Source organism: Belonocnema kinseyi, chromosome 10, assembly GCF_010883055.1.
Source record: "Belonocnema kinseyi isolate 2016_QV_RU_SX_M_011 chromosome 10, B_treatae_v1, whole genome shotgun sequence".
NCBI lineage: Eukaryota > Metazoa > Arthropoda > Insecta > Hymenoptera > Cynipidae > Belonocnema > Belonocnema kinseyi.
In genome coordinates, this window is record NC_046666.1 from 69,804,713 (window position 1) to 69,828,309 (window position 23,597).

The 23,597-nt window shown below is 30.7% G+C and overlaps 1 protein-coding gene and 2 non-coding genes across 3 annotated transcripts in view; all 3 read right to left on the reverse strand.

Annotated features, from left to right (window-relative positions):
- The window catches only part of LOC117181607, a 327,912-nt gene that overhangs the window by 205,094 nt on the left and 99,221 nt on the right, over positions 1 to 23,597 (reverse strand). The gene's annotated exons all lie outside the window — the stretch shown is intronic.
- Positions 11,911 to 11,982, reverse strand: Trnac-gca. The gene has a single exon. It is a non-coding gene; the product is annotated as a tRNA-Cys (tRNA).
- Trnac-gca lies at positions 12,054 to 12,125 on the reverse strand. The gene has a single exon. It is a non-coding gene; the product is annotated as a tRNA-Cys (tRNA).

A 23,597-nucleotide genomic window follows, 5' to 3' on the forward strand; every position in this document is an offset into this window, starting at 1 on the left:
AAATCGCCCGGATTGAAGTCTGGTACAAAGGGTTTCATTTTTGCATGCCAAGATGGTGTCATTTCCACCTTAACATACCGTCGCCACATTTTGAGCCAAGACCAAATTGAAAATTTTCTATTTTGCTTTTTTTCCAACCGAGTATATAAGAGACCGCTCTCTTTCAAATTTTCTGGAAATCTTTGAAATTCTTGGAAATCTTTCCGAATCTCTTAAAATTCTTCAAAATATTTTTAAATTCCTTGAAATATTTTGAAATCCATGACAATTTTTTTAAATATATTAAAATTCCTCGAAATCCCTTAATATCCTTTATACTTTTAGAAAATCCTGCAAAATTGCATTAAAAACCTTGAAATTGTCTAAAATCCTTTCATATATTTATAATTGTTTCGAAACCTCTTAAAATTGTTTGAAATAACATGATTTATTTTAAAATATTTTTTAACCTTTTAAAATTAGTAATGTATATTGATCAAGAATCTGCAATCCCTTTAAATCTTCTGAAGGCTCTTGGAATCTTATGTAACCCCTAAAAAGTTTTGGAAATATCGATTACAGTGAAAATACCAATTTTCAAAGAAAAACACTAATATAACCTGAAGTTTTTTAAAATTGTAAGTTTTAAATTTGAGCTTAAATGAATTTTTATTAACAACAACGATTTTAGAAGAAAAACGCTAAAACAACAAAAAATGCTAACATTACCGAAAACTGTTGAAAAAATTGTCAATCTTCTTGAAAATTGATATCGATGTTTCCGCTGAAACCCGCTAGTTTAATCTACCGTTGTACACAAAAATTTAATCTTGTTTTGAAATCTAATAATTTGTGATTAAAAATACCGTTTTTATGTATAAGCAGCAATATAACCTAAAATTGTCATTGAGTTGTGAATCTATCTTGAAATCTAATTTTTGTATTAAAAATAAAATTTTCCGACGAAAAACGCTAAAATAATCAAAAATTGTTAAAAGATTTGAACTTTTGTTCAAATTACGATTATGATTTTGTTTAAAAATGTTAAGTTTTTGTGTAAAACGCCAACGTTACCTATATAATTGTTGAAAAAATACGAATCTTCTGTGAAATCGAATGATTTCTTAATAAAAATGTCAATTTTCGACGAAAAACACTAACACAATTTAAAATCGTTGAAGTTGGTGAATTGTATTATTTTAAACGAAAATCATTGTGTTTAAATCTAATCATTTTTGTTCAAAAATACCAATGCTAACTGAAACGGATGAATTTTAGAAATCGAATGGCTTTGTATTGAAGTACCTGATTGTGTAAAACGCTAACGTAATCTAAGCTTGTTAAAAACTTATAAACCGATAAAATCTTTTGATCTTTGTTTAGAACTGACAATTTTGACACAAGCGTTAATAAAATTAAAAAACGTAAATTGTTGAGAAATATTTAATCTTTGAAGTCTATTAATTTTCGAGTAAAAATACCCATAAACTGCTGAAAACTTATAATCTTGATGATGATTTTTTTTTAAAATGCTAATTTCCGGTGAGTAATACTGACACAACCTAAACTAAAATTAATAAATCTAAAAATTCTTTTTAGAACACTAATTTAATTTAACCGCACAAGCCTATTAAAAGGCACAAATTCTTCTCAAATCGCATTCGTTTTTCTATAAGTTTTCTCATCAAAACAGATTATTATTTTTTTTGTAATTGCAAATGTAAGATGTAAAACAACTTCAAGTAATGAAAAACAAATTAGGTATTCAACGATGATGACCGTGGTTTTCGAGACATATCATTATACCACTTTTTTTTAGATAATCGTTTGAATTAATAAAAATTCCATTTCATACAAAAAAATGCTACAAATAAATGGGTTTTGTAACGAAGTTTCACGATTATTGGAACTGGCACGATTACTAGGACAATTACCTTAAGGGCATGTGACACACTCAAATACCTATATTACCGACCTCACTTTAACATTTAACTGAAAATTTTTGTGAACTTACGGGCATGTGATACTTACAGTTTCCCTGACTTTTTCCACAAAAATGAAAATTTTTTTAAATTAAATTCGGAGATGCTATAAAATATCATAACGGATGTTCTCAGACTCTTCTTTGAAGGATAATAACAAAAAAAATGATTGTGCAAAATACAAATTTTGTGCATATGCATTATTTTGAGGTTACGTCGTTTTTCATCTCTGCCTTTCCGATAATCTGGAAATTATTTATGAAATAAACTTTTTTGATTGCCTGCAAACAAGGTTAGTTCCGGTAGATTAGTTACTATGTTTATTTGTAAGTCCAAAGTTTTCGGCCAAGAATATTGTGTAGTTTGGAAGTAACGCTCGGGTGAATTGTAACACACATAACCTCTAAATATACACGCACGTTGTTAGCAATATCAAATATTTTTTGATAAAAAAACACAAAAAAAGTGTGTGGGGACGTCCGTTAGCATGTTCGCTATCATTTCCCAGATTTTAAAGGCAAAATATTTCTTATCCTAGGAAAAAAGCCGGGGGAATCTAACACTGAAAAAATCGATACTATTTCCTAAGCGCTATGCAAATCAATCACATTTTGCTAAATTAAAACTTTTTTTAATTAACCCACAAAAAAGTATGTGGGGACGTCCGTTAGCATGTTCGCTATCATTTCCGAAAATTTTAAGACAAAATATTTATTATTCTAGAAAAAAAGCCAGGGGAACCTAAAACTGGTAAAATCTACAATTTTCTAAGTATCACATGCCCCTAAGAACTTTTTTTGTAAATGAAATATCGGACTGAAAATTTGGCAGTATCAGAAGCCATAAACTACGTTTCCGTACTTCATTTGAGTAGGAATTTCGCTAAAAATTATTTTCAAGTTACTGTTGTCTTCTGATACATTCTCCAAAGTTTCAGTTTGATATTTTATTTACAAAAAAAGTTTTTAAGTTCAAAGAAAATGTAGTAAACTGAAAAAGTGAGGTCGCTAATTTAGGAATTTGACTGTTTGTTATGAAAGCGACTTTTCATAAATAGTTTTTGAAAATTTTTGAAAATACTTTAAAAGCAGTATTTTAGTAATTTATGAATTCTACTTGTCCTTTTATGGGAATTTTGAAAAAAGAACAAATACAATGTATATCTTATAAAATGTGGCAACAAAAGGAAACAGTTTTCCGAATGAATAACTTAAGTTCGATAAACGCTAAATGATGACATGGGATTATGGGTCAAGAACCCATTACGTGACACACCACCGAGTCCAGTGAAGTCTACATTAACATAAAATGCATAAACAACAGGATCTGTATGCCCATGGCACAACACGGATGAGCTGCCAAAGAATTTCTATATAGAAGACTGCACGACAAAGAGTGTACGATTTCTTGTACGAAGTCTTCTGCTGGCAATGTCTATACTCACTATGGTATTCTATCACGAGTGGTACGATCGGAATTAGAATAGCGATAAGTAACGGTCTCTAAAGACTTGAAGAGTGAACCGACCAACACATCTCGTGTGCGTTGAAGAAACCAAAATCGTCTCTATATTATCTCAAATGAGACTCTTGTTCCAAATGACTTTTCCTCGAAATCAAGCACGATTTTAGATGTCTTTAATGAAGGGTTGTAGTAAAGAAATATACAACCAACCAATCGGAATTCCTCAGAAGAGCGAAATAACATTGTGTAAAATAAAAATTACCATTCTAAGCAAAAACAAAAGTTTCGTCCAGACAAAAAGTATAAAAAAACCATATTCAGCTCCGCAAAATGGAATGTGAAAGTTTACCACCACAAGGATACAGAAACCGAACATTGGAACAGGCTCGGTTGTGGATAACGACGAAAATTGCAAATTTTAGTTTAAAAAAACTTACTTCCAAGACTTTGAGTATAGCTAAATTGCGAAAAAATGAGTTTCATTATAAAAAGTTAACTAATTCCGAGTAAATTATTCAAGAATTTGTAGATTCAAATGTTATGAGTTTGAAAACTCGTCTCGAGATAGTAAATAAAAATCCATTTTTCAATTTAACAAATTGATAAAAACTTTCTCTTGAGATATAGGGAATTTGAATAAGGATATAAAAGTTTTCTTTTTAAATAATTGTGTTTCGTGAAAATAAAGTTTTACTGTCGAGCATACGCACTGTAAAAGATAATATAAAATATTATTTATAATATATTAATAATTATCGCAAGGAAAACGTTAAGTAAGAAACCTTAAAGAAATTTAGAAATGGGTTTTTGCAGAAAATGGAGATTTAAGATGTTAGGTAGAAATTTGATTGGTAATTTGGTACTAAGAATAGTTTATACAATCTTAATTGGACGTTTAAATTTTTTTACTACAAAAGTTTTCGAATTTTATCATTTCAATTTTAAGCGCTAAAATCTGCAAACTGTTTCATTTTCACCCTACGCCCGTCATTGACCCTATTATAAAAAAATAAATAAATAAACATCTTCTGTATAGAAAGAGCCTTATGTTGTAATTTTTTCTACAGAAATTTTGCAACATTGCTGCATTTTTTCAATTGGATGAAATTAAAAATTTTGTTATAAAAAAAATTTGTTTTATATTATTTTTAGGAAGTTAGCGATATTCTCGAAGAAAATTCGGACGATGAAAGAAGGCACTGGTTAGAATTATAGAAATTTCTATATTCTGAAAGAGCTGAAAAATGGATGAGCATAAGGAAAATTTCGTGATACTAGACAGTACGATGCAAGACTTCAAGAATTTTTTAAATATGTATTTTTATTAATTTTGGTTCGTAAATAACTCTAAATATATTTTACATAGCACCTTATTTTTTAATTTCTCTTCATTTATTTCAGCAACCTTAGAACGTTATGAAAAATCTATTTCAGAATTTTTAAATAAAATCTAAAACGAATGTTTAATGTAGTTAAAATTAATTTGTGAAAATAATTAAATTTTCTCAGAAAGGTAGCATTATAAGTTTACATAAACCATTTTGGATCTGGAATCATACAACGAAGGGCAAAACGTTTGCTCACGATAACCAACTCTATACACTTATAAAATACCGATAATATTAGCAAAATAAAACAAGAGTGTGAGAAAGGTATTTACCGAGTAGTAATATCGGGACGCTTATGATCTTTGGAAATTTACGAGCTTCGATAATGAAAGAAAGGAAAAATGTTTCAGCGATTTGAACGCATTACTTTCCCTTTTGCTATCAGTTATTATAAATTATGTGTGGAATTTTCAATGCAAGTTGTACAAAAGAAACAAGATTTCGAGATATATAAGGGAGAGCAGGAAAGTTCCGCATAAATAGAAATTTGCATAATAATCGCTAATAATAGTATTTTGTTCACACAAACCGAAGTTATCTAAGATAAAAGGCAATAAAAGCGGTTGGAAAGTAATTATTACTGCAACCAGCTGTTTTATAAAGAAAATAGAAAATCTAAAGAGTATTGAATTTTGAAAAAGAGCTTGGAAATTTTTTATTATATTTCTTGTTTTAATTTAAACTATTGCTTTAGTACTTTTATGACTATTTTACAAATTCAGATTCATAGGAATTGAATATTGTACGTCCTCACAATTTGAATAAGCGGGAAAACATTCCGTGTAGAAATTCCCCTGGTTGGCCCTAATACAACAAGGTTTCTCGTCGGATTCCGGCCGGGCTACTCCTGGCTGGGTTTCATGGACAGGAACCGGGCGGGAGCCGGTCGGGCTACATTTTTCTCGAATCACGAGGTCCGGGGCCGGCTAGTTACTGGCCGGGCCAACCCTGGGTATATCCCATGGTCGGGAGCCGGCTGGGCACTGGTCAGGATAATGTTTTTGTAGAAATTACACATTTTTTAAGAGCCGTGATATTATCAAAAACATGATTATGGATGCTTGATGAATTAGTATTTGAAAATTATAATTTAAAGATTTATTAGATCAGTGAAACAAAAATGAGCTTTTTCAGTTTAAAAAAAAACATAGAATTTTTTCGAATAATTTAACATTCTAAATTAAACTGTTATCGATTCTGCTATGTGCAACAACAGAAATGATACAATTTTTATAAACTTCTCTATATTCAGACAATGTTTAGTCTGTACAATTTCCAATTTGCCGCCATATATAGCGCCTGCTGTGTCTGTCGTCTGCATAGACCCTCAGTAATTTTCAGTTTCGCACCTGGAACGAGGATGCTCCTTGCACTCACGTCGCGTCGTCCCTTCGAAGTTCGCAAATAAAATCGAGACTCATGGTTAAAATAAACCTTATTTCAGCGATTAGTTTGAAACCCCCACTTAGTACGCAAATAATTATTATTTTAAATTAAAATATAGTCTGGTATATACAGTTTTTACTTTCTTCCTTCCTAACCTTAAATCAGCACGTGGCTTTCAAATTGCTATGGGATTCTATCATCAGGGAATACAATTCTACTCCAATTTTCTTGCCAGAATTGGTTCACTTGATTTGAACTTTTAAAGTTCACCGTAATCTTTACGATGAGCCTTAAAAGACAAAAAAAGTTACCAATTTCTCGCCTGAAGCAACATTTCTTAACCGCTTTTTGGCCGGATTACCCGACCGGATCCCGGCCGGTATTGAAGCCGGGATCTGAGCAGTTTACCATAACGTTTTTAGCCGGATCCCCCGACCAGCGCCCGGCTTAAAGCGGGGATATCCGGCTGGGACCCGGCCGGATCCCTCATTGGATTCCTACACGGGATGACACTTTGTTTACTATTACTATAATTTCAAATGCTAATTGACATAATTTAAAAAAGTTCAGAACATTAAAATTTTTATAACTGTTAATTGGAAACAAAATCATAAGAATATTTGAGAAATTTTGCAAAATACTGCGGAAACTTACCTTCGGAATAAGCCTATAGAACTTTAAAAAATGTTAGTTATCCCCAGTCATTCCGGTTTTCCAAAATATCTCAATTTAACGTTTTCTTTAATATCGTCTCATAAAATTGACATTTTTCTATTGACTTAGACTTCTTAGACGCAGAATTTTATTACCTTTCACGCTATTACGAGAACAACATTTCATGTTAATATTTAATAAATTAAGACACTTCAGCAACAGCTCAAAAAACAGGCGTGTAGATAACTTCCGCCGGTAGTGTACATTATTTGCGCTGTAAATTATATTGCAAACAGTACAATGCTTTAAAATTGATTTTACTTTAAATTGTAATTAGAATTTCTTTTAATATTATCCTGGAAATTATTGAAAAGTTCACCAGGAAAACCTGGAATTATCCTAGTATTTTTAAGTTCGATTTCAGCGTTTTCTAAACTCTTAAAATTCCCAAATCAAGAAATATGAGAATTTTATAGATTTTACCAATCAATTTGGTGTTTTATATGTATTACTCCTTATGCAATTAATAACTCACTGAAATCCTCATTTATGATTGCCAGTTGACTCACCTGGAACAAAGAGAATTAAAGCCAGTTAGTTATGAAATAAAAACCATAATGCGTATTATAATTTTTATGAGCATATGATAATTTGAATGACCGATTAAATTTTTTTTACACTTCTGGCTCTATGAATGGTGCTGAAATATTAAAATTGAAAAGAATTCTAAAAATAAATATTCTTTATTTATCGTCATGGGCTCAATTCACGGAAAATTATCAATTATCTTCGCCAAGATCGTTTATTTTTCAACAAGCATATTTATGCTATTTCTTTAGTTTCATTAATTCTGTACCGTAGGCGCATTTGGCACTGATTGTGAGCCTGCTAGGAGGATATGAATAGTTAAAAAACATTAACACGCAAGTTTTAAGACTAGGTTTTTAAACTATATGTTTTAAAATAAATTAAGATTTTTTCATATTCCATCGGATAGTGATTTTATATTTATAATGAACTATTAAAAAAATTGATATTTACTTTAATACAATTATCAAGGTAAGATTTTTAAAGTCGAAATGAAAAATCTACATAATTGAGAAAGATTAAAAGTGCTGATTCTTGATTAAATCTAAGAACTTGGAAGAACTTTTCAAGTAAATTCCTTGAAGTCGTGAATCTCAATGAACTCAGTAATGGGTCAAGCAACAGGAGTGCAGTGCTTAATTCACAATAATTCAGAATGGGTGTGGTTTAGGTCACTAGGATCAGTCACGATTTATCAGATCGATATTATGTTTTACAACAAATCGGTTTTAAGATTTCTGATACGGACCAGATCATAGGAAGAAAGTAAACTCTCCAGGGCTTAGGCAAACTGAAGACCAATTGAGACCATTCTGCTACTGTGTATTAAGATCTCAGATAAAAAGAATCATCAGAGCATAGAATTTTCACAATCTTTAGAAAAAATCTCTCCTTTTAAAAATATTTTAAACTCGCGTCTTGAAAAGTTATTTAACATATCCATCTATCTCGAATAATTTTTAATAGTTTATTAATCAGGAATATTTTTTTACATATATGAGCATTTCATACGTGAAATTGTAAATATGGAAATTGCAGCAAGCTGAAAATTTACCATAGAAAAGAACCATTTTGTTTTTGACTTAAGTATAAAATGAAAGTTATAGAAAAAACTGTTGAAAATAGGGGTCTGAATGTTTTTTCTACTTTGTCTAACAAAAGTATTGTTCTCTACAAGTGGTGTCAGAAATAAAAATGTTCGTCGTAAACAAAATAAAAAAATGTTTTCATTTGTTTAGAACTAATTATTATTGTATTTCGATTATATTAATTCGAGAGAATGTGTAATTGAGGGAATCTATAATAATAGTAGTTCGATTATAATACTTTGAGAGTACATGAAAAGCTTAGAAAAGTTCATACACACCATCTAGTACGATGGTTCTCGCCCTACTAAAGCCGAGCCAATCACTGCTTGAGTTTGCTGATCAAATGCAAACACAGAATAAATTAATGATAAAATTTGTTGCAAGACATTTTTTAGAGGGATAAAGTTTCATTCAGACAACTTCGCGTTTTTCAAAACACATGTGTTGTTATGGAAAAAAAAGAAAGTTTAACCGATATTTAGTTAAAGTTTATTCAGTAAAATTAATTTTTGTTGCAGCGAATCTTTCATCGGAAATCGATGTAAATATCTTCTGTTATCTTCTGTTTTGTTTTTGTCTGTGAAGCCTTAAGCAATTAAATGTGTTCGAGTATACCAATTTTCTAAATTATTATGAAAACAGACGTGTGCAAAAGTTTCTGAGCAAACAAAAGTCTAACGAGAAAAAAACCTGTTTTTGCGAGTAGAATAAGGATCTACTAAAAGAATATCATTTAGGGAAAAAATACTATTTTACTTTAGTACTGTCAGTGCTGGTTTAAATATACCCATTTTCAAAATTAAAATATTCATAAAAATTGATTGGAAATAATTTATTAGTATATGATTTAATCTAGCAATTGAAATATTTTTACATAAAAAATACAATTCATTAAAAAAAAATCTACAGGGTAAAAAAAGGAAAAAAGTTTCCTAGATAATATTTTTAGTGGATCCTTATTCTATTTAAAAATATGCATTTTTATTTTTATAATTGTTATCTACACTTGAAAAAAGCGATGTTTTTAATTTAAAAAGTCATAAACTTCTGAACGGCTCGATGAAAATAGATCATCCCGTGCTTATTTAAAAAAAGATAAAGACACTCTAAGTCGCAAAATATCTCAGTGACTAAATATATAGTTTTCTTGAGGAAATTAGAAGATAGGTATTTTGCCGATTTGCAACAACAAACAATTCTAAGATGTTATGCAGATTTGAAGTTTGTGTTTTTTTCAAATAAACCGAATTTTTTGCTCTAAATCTATAATAACTTTTGACCTAATTGAGATATTTATCCTTATCTTTTGATTGCAAATAGGTATATTTCGTATGAGGCTAATAAGATGTCTCTGTTCTATTAGCAGGAATTGTAAAAAAAATATGCAAAAAAATAAAAAGGTGGGGTTTTCTAAAAACTCCTTTATATTTTTTTCTTTAAATTTTTAACACATGAAAATAATATTTTCTGCAAAACCCTGCCGTTTTTTTACCTTCCAAATATTTGAAAACAAGTTTCTGCTAATAGAAAAAGGTATCCTATTAGCTTTTTCTGCGGGCTAAACCATTTTTGAAGCCGATTGTATTCTTTTTCCTAAAAATGTAATTTTTTCCTTTTTCTTTAACCGATAAAAGATCCCAAAGAACCAGATATTTTTTCATAGAACTTTTTTAGACGTGGAAAATCGATGTTTCATTTTTCCGGAAAAACCGCCTGCTATATTTAAAAAATGTAACTTTTTAATTTTTTTATTAACAGACTATTTTCAATTTGGAATAACATTAATCAGCAGTAATATTATTTTCCTTCTTAAAATTATAGAAAAACTACTTTTTTCATGTGTTTGATTTTTAGCAGGATATCCACCTTGAATCGATCTGTTGAAATCACTTGAAATAATTAGAAATCCTTTGAAATATGTCGAAATAATTCCGAAATGTTACAAATTTTTGAAATTTTGTAAAACCCACATATATCTTCTGAAAAAATTTGAAATTTTCATAAATCCTTTTCAACTTAATATCTGGCCTACACATAAAATTGGAATGGTGAGCATGTGGATATTAAGGAATTAACGGCAGTGAATAAGTTTGTTATATAATTAAATTAGTTTTATTTCTCTTATTAAAGTAGATAATTTAATATCTGTATTTGCAAAAACAATTTCGCCACCATCATGATCACAAACTAAATTAATATTTGTAAACACATTGAAAATTAGCAGCGGATTTAATTTTAAAATTTCTAATGTGATAAACTGAAGAATTTTAAGTCATTTAATAGCCAATCAGGTTCTCAAATAAAATGTATCATGACTCTCTTTGTCTTTACTCTTGAAAAGTAAGTAAAAACATTAGTGCAGGTAGTATGTATATGTTTTGTACTACCTAATGCATCAAGGAGAAGCCTCATGAACCAACACTCTTTATTTGAACTCTCTCGCACTGTGCTGTGGACACACTTAAATATACGGTCTGCTTCATTTATGACGCCTCGACGAATCGTGTAATGGAAATGCCATGTACCTAGCTGCATGAATTTTCTCGCATGTGCAGGCCCGGTGGAGACGTATTTACGGGCAATCCAAGAAGTGGAGTGCCATAATCGAAAACACTGAGTGCCTGCATTCTACACAGGAAGGTGTTATCCGCGTTTTGAAAGAGGGCCCTTAATGCTGATTATGGTGAACAATATTATATGGTACACATGCCCATAAAATGCTTTAAAACTTAAGTATATGTTCTGGATTGTAAAAGGATTTAGTGCGATGCAAAAAGTTATTGAAAAATACTTGAAAATGCGAAGCATTTCTGAATTACCGTAATAGAACCCGCTTCACTTGAAGCATATTTGGACTCATGTATTGCATATAATATTAAGCATAAAATTTTTATTTATGGAAAATAAATCGAGAGAGAGAGAGTAATTTATGAGTAAGCAAAGTATTTTTTTCGAAAATGTACCTCATAAACTTTAAAATTATATTTTATAGTAGAATATTAGAAATGTGTTTGATATGTTTCTTATAAAACTTATCAAACAGTCCTTTTCGGAATTTTTGAAGAAGTGTCTTTCTGCTGATTTATTAGTAAGTCTGTGTTTTTGCGTTTCAGAACCGTGATGCTCGATTACTTTATGATTCTTTCCACCTGGGATGATTGCTAGAGAGATTTATTACCGACTCAGGTCGGAACGGTGTTGTAAGACAAGTATATGTTACTTGAATAATCACCTGTCTTAATAGTATAATTATTGTTGTTCCGAGAATTAAGCCCTATCTGTTAATGCATGTAATAATTATTGATCAAAAGAAGATTCGAAATAAAAATTTTAAGTAATTTTTGTCGCAGACCTTAAATCCGTAGAATTAAAAAAACATTAAGGGGATACCCGGGTTTGAACCAGGAACCTCTCGATCTGCAGTCGAATGCTCTACCACTGAGCTATATCCCTGATAAAAATGAAGTTTTTTTTGAGGATGGAAACGACCAAAGAATAAATACGACTGAAATAAAAAAAAATTAAGGGGACACCCGGGTTTGAACCAGGGACCTCTCGATCTGCAGTCGAATGCTCTACCACTGAGCTATATCCCCACATGTCAATGAAATTTTTTTGATGATATAAACAATGGAGGAATAAACATGACTGAAGGAAACTCAAAACTGGCCAACCGTAAATTAAGTGACACATTCTTTGCCCACTTTTTACCTCTACCCTCTCCTATGTAACAACGCGCAACAAAATGGTTTCCCCCCCCCCCCCCCCCAACATCGTAAATGTTACATAATTATTCTCAATGTTTTCAACCATATATTATCAAATAGAATTCAGTTATACTTTCTACTCGAGACATCTCAATTAAGATTACTTTTTTATATAAGGAAATATATGTAATATGTGAAAAATTATAAGAATTTTCCAAAAAGTAAATTAACGCTGTCATTTTTATTGTTCAGAATTGAATAATTTTTCCTTACAAATTCAAGAATTTTCAATCGCAACTCTTGAAATTTAAAGAGTTTTTATTTATGAATTATTTAATATATGTTTTATTCTTCTGAAGTTAATTTTAAAGTGAACATATTCTAAACTTGCAACCAGAATTTTTGCTACGAGTTATTTGAGTAAAATTGCTATTTTTAATAACCCATAGATATAATAACAGGAAATCAAACAATATTTCCCTTGAACTTTTATTGAATCACTTAACTTTATATTTTCAACAAAAATTAACAGATTGAAATTCTTTTACTAAAGGTTTTAGATATTGCTCCTTTATGTTTAATATTGAACTCTTATCATCCTATCACGAATATTTGATTGTTATTACTAAACTGAGACGTCACACTGTAATTCTGGATACATGGATCTTCTATTGGGTTGATTGGTTAAAAATATTACGTATTAGTATCAATTTACCTCCCGTTCCTATTTAACATATATTAAAATTTTTCCTGACCAAAAACATAGATTCTGTGTGCCACATTACTCAAAGTCTCACATTACTTCATGCTCTACATCACCTCATGTGCCGGGTGAGTATACGTCAGAAATATCAGGATCTGCCACTTGTCGTTAGATTTTGATAAAAGTTGTTAAAATTATAATGCTATATGAAAAACATGTTGGAGTCAAAGGATTTTTGAAAATTTTTTTAATTGTGGAAGTTACGCTATGTTGAATTTCTTGGTCACATATTTTGGCTCAATATTTCTGGAAATGATAATTGGATTTTGATCAAAATTGTACACATTGGACGAAAAGTGATCTATTTTAAGAATATAGTACAATAAAACAAATTTTTTTCACGCAAAAATAAATTTTATTTTTTATTTTATTATATTCTTAAAATATATGACTTCTCCTCTAATGTATCCAATTTTGATCAAAATCTAATTATCGGTTACATAAATATTGATAATTCAAAAAGATGTAACCCCGAAATTCAACATGGTGTAACTTCCGAAATTTCAAAAATTTTCAAAAATCCTTTTGGCCCCAAATTTCTTTAATATAACATTATAATTTTACCAACTTTGATCAAAATCGAACGATCAGGGACAGATCCTGATATTTCTGACGTACACTGATTCCCACCTAAAAACATACACCCACATTTGTGAACCTTCCTATCTTTACTAACCTAAAAAAACATTGACTAAAATTTTTGTAACCTATTTGTTTATTTAACTTAAACGGGGGTTGACGGGCGAAACTCTTATTCCGAGGGTATCTGCCCCTCATAGGGTAAAAACTATATGCAAGCATCGACCTTTATATTTTGCATGAAATAATAGTTCAGTCATAACTAATTCCAAATTAAGTCAGCAGTGGCCAATATCAATTCCCCTATGGTGGATAAGGGGTAGAGATGGAACAAAATGAGAGAGGGATGGAGAGGGTTATAAGGACAAGAAGAGGAAAATTGGTCAGGGAAGAACGGTGATTGTGGAAGGACATGTTGAGGATAAGTGAGAGAGTGGAAAGAGTGGAAAGAGTGAGGGGCGGGGGGGGTTATATATTAGAGCAAGGGCGAGAGGGGAAGAGGGTATAGTTTGTTGCGCAAAGGGGTATTAGGAATGAAACTGGAGTAAGTTTGATGGAAAGAGGCAAGGGTAAGGTGAAGGATATGTTAATTTTGAGACGTTAGGAAGGGTGCTAGAGAGAAAACTGAAAAGGGCTGTATTATTCACAGACTTAATTTAATATAGAGGAAATACTGGAAAATATATTACAGAATATGTCTAGAATTTGATATTAGCAACTTAATTGAAGTCTTGAGAATTAACCAATCATCTATTTTTCATTTTACTTGATTTTGAAGTAAATCCGAAAGGAGAACATATTACGTAATTGATTATGTATTTCAAAACATGAAGCTGCTGCAAGCAAGTAAACTTTTCGTTCATGGACACACACACTCACACATTTATATAGGGTTGGCATTTGGATTTTGTCGTTGATGCAATTTTAGTAGCGTCATTTCTGCCTGGACTCTTAACGACCTTCCTTATTCTTGTTCCCCATACATCCACGTCGCATTATGGGAACGAGCGGCATTATAGGATAAAGGGAGTCGCGCATTAATATCGCAAATATCAATCTCGTTCGAAGCGCAAACGAGACGCAATGTTCAGTGTTCAGTGTTCAGTATTCAGTGTTCATATGCGCTTAGTTGGCGCATGCTGTAAGCCGATTCATATACACTTTATACATGGATCATCAAATCGACCTTACTCAGTCTAACGAGACGCTGATCTAAGAAGCAATTTAGATTTTTCTCCATGTGTTTCACAATTCTATTATTTTATTATAAAATTATACTCAAATTATAAAATAATGTATTCGGGTGAAAAGATGATAGCAAGGAGGATTCTATTATTGCCTACTGTCCAGGGTGGTAAACCTCAGGAGAAAGTGAATTAAGATCAAGAATAAATTTTCATTTTATACCGGTCAACGGAAGGTTTCCAATTATTATAATGAGTGTATTTAAATAAAAGTTGTTGAGCTCTGTAAACAAATCTTGTATAAATTATCTGATAAATATAAATCGATTTTCTGAAATTGAACATTCTTATGCGCAACAAAGAATGCAAACAATTAACTGGTAGATGTAACCATCCAGTTTCTTGCTCTGACCAAACCAGTTCGACCTCACCAGTGAATATTGATTAATTAACATATTTATCGATACAGGATATTTTTTATCGTCAAGAAATTATTTACTCTTTTTTTCAGATTGTCGCACATTGTAAACTATTTTGCCTTAAGTCTAATTGAATTGACGTAATTTGAAATGCCCCAATGTAATTAGCTTCCCTTTAACTACTCTCAATTCATTGGGGAGTGTAAAAAAAAAGAGTAATTGTACACTTTATTCAAACGCAGTATTTTCAATGGGAAATATTTACCAAGAGAATTAAATTATAGATATCCAAGTTAAAATGAACAAATGTAGGTATTTTTCCTGTAATACAAAGTCATGAAAATGTTAATAAAATAAGGAAAAAAAATAATACAACCTAATACAATTTTCATAAAGTTCTACGACAAAATATTTCTATATCGTGGGTGTGATTATTTCACCAACAGAATTTCTTTGTGTGTAGGTAATGCATTGTATACAAAATCGTTGTGTAGGAAATTTGCAGTACAAAAGAAAAATCTTCTGGAAATGCATAAACGCGGTGTAGGAAGTTATTGCAGAGGAAACACCTGAGCCTGCTTGCTTTACTCGATTCGTGCATGTGGAACTATTAAAGTGTTTACTACTTTTACGTCTGTCAACAATGCATGGGATATTTTTAATATTTAAATAAATACATGTTTTTGATCAATACGAAACATTCTATTTAAGAATCCTTAACCAACGTGTTTATGACTAAGCTTATATTTGAAAACAATTTTATCATTACTTATAATGTAAATGTATGTATGAGAGAAACTGACTTTTCAATTTCAAAATGCAAAGATTAATTAGATAAACATAGTTTTTGAATTAATAATAATATATGGTAAGTAATGCGAAAATATAAACACATAAAATTGATCGTATTTTCAATTAATATGCATAGTAAAATGCAAAGATTGGCACGAGAATAGTCGTTAGCTGATACAAAAAAAACATTATCATGAACTATTTCCACATAATTGGTTGCGTTTCCAATCCCATTTGGAGACCTTTAAATTTGATTTCGTATTAAAATGAGTCTGGATGTTACGTGAAAAAGGACATATTTATTTCTACATATCTCTTCTATACATATAAAATTTAAAGTCTAGAATTTCGCAAGGTGTTGACTGCTCTACATTATCTGCTGATGTCTTCCGACCGCATTTCTGTTTATTCCTCCTCTCATTTCATATCATAGCTTACTTTAAGATTCGCTAGGCATGAAAGGAAAAAAGGCTTCTAGGCATTGGACTGTTATCCCGGCAAAAGGATGCAGCACATTTGCCATAATCACTGAGGAATCGTGAGCCTCGGTTCGTTATATTGCTTGGCTCTTAGTTGTATCCCACACTGAGAATCTTGGTCGAGGAGGTCAAGATGCATTTTCTAGGGCGACTAGGAGTACTGTACACATTAGGACTACCCGGAAAGAATATAATCAGACTATCATAATAATCGAAGGGTTAATTTCAAAACCTAACTCTGCGAGTTGAAGTCGAGATTAAAATTAGCTTATCAAAAACTGCCATTTCATTTATAGAGCAACAAATTTAAAAAGATATCTTGTTTGATTAGTTGAAAAAATGCAATTGGTTTATCGAACTATCAAACATGCAACATACCTTTTGTACAAACCAAACTCACATTTGTTGTCAAAAATATTGTATTGGATCCATGATTTCTTCAAATCGAAACGGTACTTCGTAAATTAAATTAAAAATTCTCAAAAACATGCAACATTGTTTTCCATTTAGGAGCGATTTTCAGCATGCAGCTGTGTAATAAACATAGTGGATGGACTGCGAAAAAACCCGCGGACTTTTGGAGAGCCGACAGCACGCGATTCTGCCGGAAGTTATGTCAAAGTCGTGAATACGAACCTTTTTGCGATACGTGCTGGGCAAGCACGCCCACTGAGCGTAACTCATCTGAACCATCTTCGACGGATGCTGCCACTAAGGATTGCAACTTCTTGATTAAAGCCAGACCAGCTTCTACAGATTCCTTATTGACTCAAAAAATCCGGCACTTTATAATCCATCAAGTTCATTAATTAATACACTTCACAGTTTCACAGATTGAAAAATAAAAAATGCTTGATTCTTCGATAAGAAGCGTTTCAAAACGAGAACAAAATAAAAGATAAATGTAAAAATTTTATCTTTGAGCAATTGGTTTCATAAATGGAGGAGAAATTCAATAAGTAGATTTTCAATCTTAGGAGGAAATGAAAAACACTTGTCCAACAATCTTGAAACAGAGTTTACCCACATTTGGGATGAATCGATCCTCCATATTTCGATTTCTATTAAAAAATGAATAATCACCAGATATAAAATTTTTTTTTTTTGAAAGGACACACTTTTTCACTTCACTTTGGAATTTGTCCTGATGGAGTGTACATCACTATCCAATTACCTTAGTACCAAAAACAGTTTTTGTTTCTACGAAAACACTTGTTTGTTGACACTGTATTTTTTCAAAGAACTGCATAATCAGACCAAAGCGGACATTGATTATTCCCACGATTGAGAGGAGAGAATGCAGATTATTATGATGCTATATCAGGGACTGGTCTCGCAATCTTGCCGGCGAGATCAGCGAAGTTGAATGTAAACGTCACTTTGACAGATCGACCGTCACTAGTCTTAATTTAAAAGGCATTGTACTGAAACGAAGACACTGTCATAACTTCATTGGCAATTGTTTATGTTTATTGCATTATCATGCTGCATTTTAAATAAGAAGTATGAGATTTTTATGTCAGAAATTTATAATAGACTCCCGAGATTTGATCGGAAAGTTTGAGACTCGTACCGGAGGAAGCAATGCTGCCACTGGCCCAAGGAGCGACAGAAACGGTTTGTTTCATGCAAGCAAGGCGTATGGGACCTTCAGGGGCGTATGGAGTTAGGAAAGGCTAACCCCTCTCTCTTTAAGGCTGGGAGAATAAAAAGTGATCTATCATTGATAGGAGCATTTCTAAGTCAAGGACAATAGGTCTGGTGGATAGTAGTCTCGAGTTTTAGATAAGCCAGTGGAACCGACAGTGGAACGGAATTCAAAGTTTGTAAAAACTGATAAGGAAATGGGTTAAAAATGTCATTCAATTCGAGATTATTACCTTCGTCTATTGGTCATTTCTTGTTGTACATAAGAAGATAAAACGTCAATAATGTATATTTTCAATATCTGTATATACTGTGACAATTAATCGAGGGCTGATTTTCGAATTTGGATGTAAATTTCACAATCGTATATGATTGCAGATAATTGTAATGATTTGAATATAATATACATTTAAGACATTTGAAATTTGAAAAGTCTTTAAAATTCAATATTTTTTCAAATTAGGTTTCAGAGTTTTAAAAACTCAAATCGTAAATGCTTATATCATTAGGTAAGTTTAAGGATCATTGTCAATAAAAATATAATATTAAACGACTAGATTTTTCGCAAAGGATTTTTTCCAAATTATCTCAAAGATTTTTCATTTAGAATATTACGAGAATATAAAATTAACTGGAACAAAATTAAATTCTTAGTACACTGACCTTAGAAAAATATTGGGATCGCACAAAATGATTTGGTTTCTATAGAAAAAAAAGCATGAAAAATATAGTTTACCATATTTCTGCTATATCTGCTTAGCCCATAGAATTAGTAAACATACTTTCGTCGCATACAGATAAAAATTTAACATTTATTTTTTGATTTTTTCAAGTATTATAATAAAATTAATGAATATTTTATCTCTTATATTTGTTGAATTGGCGAAATTTGAATTTATTACTTACATATATTTTTTTACTAAAATGTGTAACATCAATGTTTAGTTGCGAACAAGCATTAAAGAGCAATAATATTTACTAGTTTAAATAAATTTTATGAGCAAATTCACTTATTTGACAAATTTATGAATATTAAGTTTTTCTTTTTTGCAGAATGATTTCTTTTTTAGTTTGGTTGGGGGATTTTGTTGCTGCATTTTCATTTTACTTTCCTCTTTTTTATTTTTGTTAAAAGGAAAGAAATTTTTTCCTTTTATTTTTTAGGAAAATTTTTACCTTCTTTCAAATTTCAATAGGAATATTTTATGGTGGTTGTCCAAATTAGGTTCTTAGATTTTTGGTTTTATTTTCAGAAATTCCGCATATTAATTATTATTGGACATTAAATAGGATTTTACATTTGATTTTAATCTCATTTAAATTTTTTAAATTTTGATTTATTTTCATCTAAAAAAAATTGTAGACAATAGACTGCCATTCCACAACATTTGGCATCACTATAAACAATGTCTCTAAACAAGTTCACTTATGTGGCATTTCTATGCAGAGAAAATTGTTCTTTACGGTGGAATCATTTTGTTCATGACGTTCAAAAAGTATAAAGTAAATGAAATTCTTTAAAAGTACAAAAAAATATATATTATAAAATAAAAACCCAAAAAAGAAGAAATCTTTTTCATGGCTACAACCTTGACATTTGGTACATTTCACTTCAATATAACCAATGGATGTGACAGTAGAATCAGTACATTTGTTTGTAAAAATGATTCAAATAAATACAAAATATTATCAGATGGGATTCAATTGTATAGAAATTCTATTCTTAAAGTAAAAATAAATGATTTTACAGAAAAGAGCAATTTTCTATACATAGAAATGCAAAGTAAGTGAATTTATTTATAAAAATTGTTTAAAATTTTAACACTTATTTTTGTTTAGTGCTATTTCGCAGTCAAAGCTTATCTGTTGTTGTTAGTGTTTTTATGTTGTTGAGAATTCTGGGTTTCTTTCTTCGCACGCGCAATGTAAAATATTAATTATAGGCTTGTAGTAATATTTTCTAGTATTAATTTTCAGAAAATCAAAATATCTTTGAGTTTCATATTTTTGTATTCATTCTTGCATAAAAAATTGAATCCCTCATTTTCTTCGCGTAGCTACAGCAATTTATTTATGATACCGTTAATAATTTAAAAAATAATTTTGAAATCTCTGTTTTATTTAATTGCACTTGTCGAATTTATTGCTTTGCAGAAGTTTTTCATGTAATATGTAAACAGTTAACAAAATTCTGGGTATTTAAAGTTCCCTCTATTTTTATATTTGGGTCAAGATTTTGTGTCCTTATAGTTTTCTAAGGAATTTTAGGAATTCGATTATTTTTTAGAGTAAATTAGAGAAAATCAAAAAGAATAATTGAAGAAAATGATCAGTTTTCTTTTGGTTAGGGGCACTTTGCAATGAGACGACGGCTCTGGTGGGTGGTCGTTTTATGTCGCTAAGTACAGCGGATATAAGTATAAGGCCACATATGTTCTATGTCATGCGGGCGTAAGTGAGTGAGTCTGAAAGGGGCTAACCAAAACGCAGTCGAGGGGAATGCAGCCTCCGCTGAGTCACTGACTTTACCGAATGACCAATGAGCTAACGAGTGGCTTCGAGGCACATGAAAACATAAATGCATCTAGAATTGTAGATTCTATTAGAAAGATTATAGGGACCTGTTCACTAGGGTGGTCCGAAAAAAAACAAAATTACATATGATATATAGGAAATAATATATTTAAAATTTCATCCTGGTACTTATCGAAAAAGAAGGTAGCCCGAAGCATGAATATATCTTTCAAATTTATAAGTCATGTAATTAAAATTTCAACCAGATGCTTATCAAAAATAAGTTTTTCATATGGTTATACAATTTAAACTGGGTTATAAAACTAAGTTTGTCAAAAGGTTAATTTTGCAAAAAATTTCATCCTGGCACTTACTAAAAAATGAGGTGACCAGAAGGATGCTGCATACTTTTCAAATTTATAAGTAATTAAATTAAATGTCAACCCTATACTTAACAAATATAAGTTTGTCAAGCGGTTGATGATGAATTGTTTTGTTTTTTTCAATGATAGTTCGTTTTCTGTGGGAAAAGGTATTCTGACGAAGATGACGTATATAAAAATATGCGCATAATTTTTGCTTAGTATTATTGAGTGCCATATAATTTCAGATTGTTTTATATTTTGCATTTGTATTCGTTTTTGAATAATAAGTGATTTTCGTAAAGAATTCTTATGGTTCCAATTTTTTCTTAGGCCCATGAAATTTCTTGGAACATGTGCGTTTTACGATGTTTGCTTCGTCAACTAAAATAAAAAAATGTTCTCTTCAAATTCATGAATTGGGATAAATGTCAGAAAATACCACTCATTCATAACATTATAAAATAATAAATTATTTAATTAATAAGAAGCAACTTGGAAAAAGTAAGGTTCAGACTAAAATTTTTGAACTTGTTAGGAAACTAACAAAAAAGTACGATTTTCTAGGGGTTTTCCACCAAAAAGTTGTATTGAAAGATAAAGAAATTGATTAAACAATAAAAAACAATTGAAATAAAATATACACTCTCCAGGTTCATTAAATAGACCACGGCGTTCATAAAACACATTCAATTCGAGATACAATATAAAATTAAATAACAAATACATAAAAGCTTGTAATTTATTCATTCATTGTGACATATAAAAAAAAGGATGAAAAAGTAACATTAAGGACAAGAGTCAGCAAAATACAATAATAAATTTCAGTGGTATTAGAGTTTGAGTATTGTTTTTCTTAGATTTATTCCAAATTGCGTTCTTTTTAATTTATTTAGTAGAAACTTTCTCCTTGATGCATACGAAATTAGTTATTTCACAAAAACTAGATTTTTTTTAGTTATTCGACTTCTTGAGGGCCATAAATATGAAACTTTTAGAGATGGAATATTCGATTTTTTACTAACAATTTTCATACAGTTTAATTCATGCACAGATATTTGCGACTTGGGATGGACGGGAAAGAAGCATTTTCCAAAAACTAACTTTTTACCACTTTTTTCGCCGTTTACGCCGACGCGTAAACGGCGCTGAATCAGCGTGGCACGGTGGTGCAACCTTCAAAATTATTATAATTATTAATAATTTGAGTAAACTAACTTGCTCATTCCTAATGAATTCTTCCAGTTTCTGTAATTCCATAAATGGGAAATAATTTGATTTTATATCCAATTCTATATTTAAAATAAAATCAACTTGTCTGCTTACTTTTACGCTCGAACTAATACCGAATATAATACCAATACCGTGGTATAATTACAATTATTTCACTGATTAAAAGTACTCTAATAAATCTTTTAATAAATCACTGATTCTAACCTTATACGTGGCTTATGAACAGCACGTTTTCGAAAAAATTTGCTTTGATCTTTTGACACTTTATATCCGATTGTAGTGATAATTCTAGGTTATCAGATTCCATGGTCGTATTTTTATCACATTTGCACCGTTAAAAACAAGAGTGCTATCAATCTTTTGTAACCCAGCTGGAGTAAATTAACTCTATGATAAGGCGTCACACATTAGTCTGAAACTATTCGAATTTTGAAAAAAAAATATATACAGTGTGTCCAAAAAATTTGGAAACACATAAGTAACTGTCCATCAGATAAAATATTCAAATGGGTCAAGGGCATTATTGGAGTAACTTTCAACGAGAAATTCGAATGGTGACCTTCAATTTGGCCTTAAACTTGACCTTCAAGGTCAATTCAATGTTGGCATTGTGTTTATAAATGGAAACCCCTATTTTTGACACCGGCAACCAAAATAGTGGGAAATATTACGTTTAAATATGTACTCAACACTGAAAGAAATGAATTGCTGGTACAATCATATTGCGCGTTAAATCAGCCATCGATATGTCTATTCCAGCCGTACAGATTGCTGATCTAAACCACAATATAACTGTATCATCAATTCATTTCTTTCAGTGAAGTCAAGTCAAAATCGGTAGCAGACTAATTTAACTTTCGAAATTTGTTTTTCAAAGTGGAAGGGTACAAACAAATATAATATTTCTATACATTATACAATTGAAAAAAAACTTAAATTCTACCATTTAAAATGGATTTGAATATAATCAGACATATTCAACAGTCTTTAAGGTTTTATATAACAGGACCAAAATTAACTTCAATATGAAATACTAAGCAAAAATTGTATTTGAAAAAAACTGCTTAAGGGCATGTGACACAGCTAAATACCTATATTACCGACCATAGTTTTTCAGTTCACTGAATGTTTTTTTGAACCTAAGAACTTTTTTTGTAAATAAAATATTGAGCTGAAACTTTGGGAAATGTATTAGAGTACAATAAAGTACGTTTAGGTACTGCATTTTGGTAGGAAATTCACTGAAAATTATTTCATTTTTTTTCTGAACCTCAACATTTTTTGACGTTGAGAAATTCAAGAGCTGAAAGAAAACTACGTTTAAGTACAAAGCTTAATGATAAAAGATGTAAAAAAATATATTTCAGCAATCAATTCCAACAGCATCAG